Source organism: Malurus melanocephalus, unplaced genomic scaffold (assembly GCF_030028575.1).
Source record: "Malurus melanocephalus ecotype Western Australia unplaced genomic scaffold, MMel_1.1 scaffold_4, whole genome shotgun sequence".
Classification (NCBI taxonomy): domain Eukaryota; kingdom Metazoa; phylum Chordata; class Aves; order Passeriformes; family Maluridae; genus Malurus; species Malurus melanocephalus.
The window spans coordinates 5,997,193-6,002,246 of NW_026623236.1; positions in this window are offsets into that span (position 1 = coordinate 5,997,193).

Here is a 5,054-nt window from a genome sequence, read left to right on the forward strand (position 1 = left end):
TTGTGCTCAGAATCTGTAAGTGGCAATTCAGTGAATTCTCACTACTTTGAAAAATGAATTAAAACCTGTAGTATTTGAAATTCAAAATGATGTTAAAAAATGCAAAAASATTCATTCATTCATTCATTCATTCATTCATTCATTCATTCATTCATTCATTCATTCATTCATTCATTCTTCATTTTTAAAAGTAATTTTTACCATGCATACATCTTCCCTAGCTGTTGCTGCTGAAGAGTTTGGTCAGCAGTAAATTGTTTGCAGAGCATGTGGCTGTTACTTCTTGAAAAACAGCCTTATCAGCTTTCTACTTGCTGCTTTTAATTTTTTTTTAACAGAATAAAATTTTTGTCAGGGCAGACTGCATAGAGGATTGGATTAAATTTTTACTAATCCAGTAAGTATCTGCTCAGATCAATGAAGATATTGTAGACCACATCACTAGATCTACGCTACATCCTAAAGTGATGTGTATTTCAAAAGTACTCTTTAATCCAAATCAGACCAGATCTTGTTTTCAGCAGAGCCTCACAAACCTKCTTGAGCCCAACAGAACAGCTTCAGCACAGACATGGGAATGAATGTGYAGGACAAAGAATAGGATGGAGAGGCAGGAATTTTTTAGGCCAGCTATGAAAAAAACCCCATGGAATACACCACAGTCTGTTCATAGCTCATTGCACAATTCTAACATCTTTCTTATCAGAAATAACACTGGAATGAYACCACAATGCTGCTCAGACTGCAAATGGATGTTTTAGCATAGGTATGTAAMATTTCCAAAATAATTGGTAAAATACTTCAAAACCACCATGGCAGACAGGAAACTCCAGGTTGGCTCACCATACTAGTTCAATTTCAGCCCTTCACATAAATGAGAGTGTAAACGCAATAGGGACCAATAGGAGTACAGACTCCTTGTCCTGCAGAATACTACAGGAAAATATGCTTTAAAAAATCACAGATTAAAATGKYTTTTAAAAGGAAGAAGGACCAGAGGCAACTCTCAGCTGTAAGAGCTGGGTATCAGTTCACCTATCAGTGACACAGTTAAGAAAACCCCAGGAGCCTGCCCTCCTGGCTGGCTGTGGCCATGTGATCCCTGGCTATGAGACCTTGCATGCCCTAGGGGGACCCTGCCACTCTRGCCCCAAGCCCCACAGTGCCCTGACATTTGCTTTATCTTGAGGAAACTGGACATTTCTCTCCGAACATACCCATTTGTTTTTCAGGTACTTTTCCTTGCTCTCTCAGCTCTATTTTTGTAGAAAATAATAGAAAGAAAGAAACAAAGATCATTTTTCATGCCAAAGCTCATTAAGCAAACTCGGTTCAGCTCCCAAGCAAAAAAAAAAAAAAAAAAAAAAAAAAAAAAAAAAAAAAAAAAAAAAAAAAAAAAAAAAAAAAAAAAAAAAAAAGAAGGAGCCTGTTTTCCCTGTAATTCAATAGCATCCTTAAAGAGCCAAACTGTGAAAAATTATTTCTGTCTTTTAGTTGCCTAAGTTAAGAGTTTGCAGCAATGTCTCAGCGTTGTCTTATGTCTTGGCTCAGCTATATGGCAGCACAACAAAACCTTTATGATGTTCTTACCAATGCAGGCACGGTTTATGCTCAGTGGCATTATGCTATCCTTTCTCCAAAGCACAGAAAAACAAGTCTGGGGAAAAGATACTCAGAGGTGGTATTCTGAGATAAGAGACCCAATAAGAAATTTTAAGTGACTGGTGTTGCACAGCTGTGAAAGGGATGAGACACAAAACACAATTTCTGTAATAAACAGGTCGAAATAGATGGATTTAATTATATCATGTAGCCAATGTGATGATTCACTGGTTACTCTGTAGGACATTGCTATTACAAGCCCTCCTCAGGGTCCTTTTCTTTCTGTAGCCTGCTTCTTTATGACTTAAATCTTTGTATTCAGTCTTTTTCAGCCCGACAGATTACAGCCAGATTTTTCTCAACTCTGTCCAACAAAGAGTTCTGTATTACCAGTACAGGCAATACCCTTCCACAGCAGCATTTTCATGTCTTGCACATAGCCAAACACCAAAGCCAGCAAAGCTTTATGCAAAGGACAAGCTGAACGGGAAGGAAATACAGAAAACTTCTTGTATAAAAGCAGCTTCTGAAAAGTAAGAAGCTTAATTTGTCTGCTCYATCTTTTAAGGAGTATCTCCCTTTAGCAGCTCGTAAATCCCTGATCTGGGACTCAGCTGCTCATCRCATAAAAATGGTGTATGTTGCTGAACTTTCAGATGCCTCAGCACCTACAGATATTTTAAACTCATAAGCACTCACAAAAAGTTGTGTCCAGATGGCATAAGACTTAAACATAGTTTCTCTGTCTCCTTGGGACCTGATTATCTCCTGTCTTGCTCTTTATATTGCTTTCACTGTTTGTGTCTTCTAATTTATGTCTCTGTAAAGCGTCATTTTGGTAAGGTGAACTATACAGACACCTGTAAGTGGCTGGATAGGATATAAAGTAGCAGAAGAKTAGGTCTGTGGTTCCAATCTGTCTTGCAGGAGGGAAAAAACAATCTAGAGATGAAAGGGCTATAGGAATTACCAGCTGCTAGGACACAAGATAAACAAAACGATTATTCTCCCATCAGCCAAGAAAGCAGAAAAAAACTTCTGAAGTGACCTCGTGTACTTCATCTAAGATTGCTTTTCCCAGATCCTAAAATGTAGCTAGCTATGTAATGAAAGAAAGTCCATTAGAATGTTTTAAGGAGTTTTACCTGAAAGCATATGAACAAATGTCATCCTGTTGCCTTCAACAAAGTGCTCACTCACTCCAGCAAACAGCACTAATTCACTTTATAGCACACTTACCTGGCACAGCCAGCAATGCAATGCCTATATCTATATATCTGAAGTGCTAGGCATTTGCCTCATGCACCTGGAAAATTGGTAGRGAGGTCATTGCTTCTCTTAGTGCAAGAGAGAATGCTACCAGTGCATCTCTCATGCTGTGAGAGTATTAAAAAGGAGTACTAAAAATATTAATGCCTCTCAATGAGGAAACCAGGCTATCARCAGCTGCCCCAAGGAGAGAGGAAAGCATTCTTTTGCCTCCTGGGGACAAGACAGCCTCCCCATAAAACTACAGCTGCTAGAAAAAGCTCAGGTTTGTGACTTTGTAATGTATCTGATTGGTCCTTTTTTAACTCATCTTTACAGCTGTACATGCAGCAGTAGGCTTTTATAGTGTTTGTGCATAGTTCAGACTTACATATATGCAGCTTAAAAATAATTGTATATGCCCGTGTTTGTCAGACTTCCTACATGCTGCTAAGGAAATGGGACTGACTCAAAGCACTACAGACATGACCCCTTTCACAAGCCATTTTACTTCAGATTACTTTTTTATTTCCTATTAGATCTACCCTCTGTGCCAAATGATGTCAACATTTTAATTCTCTAAAGCAAGATAAATCCCAATATTCCTTATGAAGGATTTAGATAAAACAATGAAAGAAGGAAAAAGAAGCCTGCACAAATTTATAGCAGTCAGCTTGTTCAAAATGTAAGTTTTGAAGCTATCCTGTGAGAAATGATGATACTAAAAAAAAACCTGATTCAGCTGAGTTCATAAATCTGATGATTACTGTGAAACATTAACACTAAATACATCTGTTACACTGTCTAGAGGCTGCTCTTTATGGTGAGTTAAAGAATAACGTTGGACGTCTCCAGGATGCTTTGCATATTATCACAGAAGCTTTTTAAAAACTGAAGAGCTGCTTTGCCCAGAAGGGGTGTATCAGAGAGCCATGGAAGTTGTAGATACATTTCAGATACCAAAGTGCCAAAAAGGAACATCATCATCATCATCATTAATAAAATGGTRTGACCTAAGTGGTGCAATCCAGTGAATAACTTTAGCCAGATTCCCAGAAAAGTCCAGAAATGGATGTGAGAAACTAGTAAGGAAGAAGAATGGGTTAAAAGATCTCAGCACTAACTCTGCTTGAATGGAATCAGTGCCTTCCAGAGGAAAAACACAGGAGAGTTTTTTTTTTTTKWAAAAAAAAACAATATCTGCATTTCTTTTTTATTCATTACCTGTTATCAGAAATTAAAATTATCTCAAGGTGTTGAGAAATAAGCACTGCATTATACCAAGGATCTAGAATTTTGTTACTCTCACAGAATAATGGGTAAGTAGAAGTATTTCAGTTGGTAAAAATGTTAGTACAGGGCTGATTCTCTTTATGTCCCAGTATAGACAGAATAGTCTGTCTCTGTATAGACTCTSTATAGTGYYCATTTTGGAGTGCAGCTCCCTTTCTGGGATGCAGCTAGGAAAAGGAATGTAACATATGGAGCTGTTTGTAGAATCAGCATTGAAATTCAAGCAGCTTCTGTAATTTTAAATSCGTTCTGACCCAGCAGAGTTATTCCCTTTCTATTATTAAGTCTATCGTAGTTTAATAGGTGCCGTATCTGAGGTTAGAGAAATGTTACTTTAGCAAAAATGAACATGATAAAAACTGCCTGATCAAAAATGGCAAATGCTCAAAGACATTAACTTTTCAAAAAGAAACAGTAAACAAGTCATCTAAGCTGTTGGAAAAAAAATGCTTTTATCTATTTTTACATTATTGGGATTTCATTTATCTCATAAGCAAAATAACATATTCTATAATTTACCCTTAGCATTGCACCCAAAATAATTTCTGCCCATTGCAATAATGGCAGACCTTTTACTTCAGCTGCACATAATGCATCTCTGGGATTCTTGGGCTGCCAGGTGTTTTATATAATGTTCTTATAGAAAAAAAAAAAAAATAAACTCATTTCCTATAAAAATAGCAGGTCTCAGCATATTAACAGAGTCAAAGCAATCTGGTATGCAAAAGAAATGAAAATAGCTACAGCAGGTAGATAAGGAACAACCAGTATAGGAAACAAAAGAAGCCAATGTAAGTGATGAATTCTGAATTTTGAATAAAATGAAAAGTTCTGATTAACTTAAAATTTACAGAGTGTGAATGCCTCATTGATTGCCAATGCTATCTGACAGTGTGTGCAACAGTCCAACA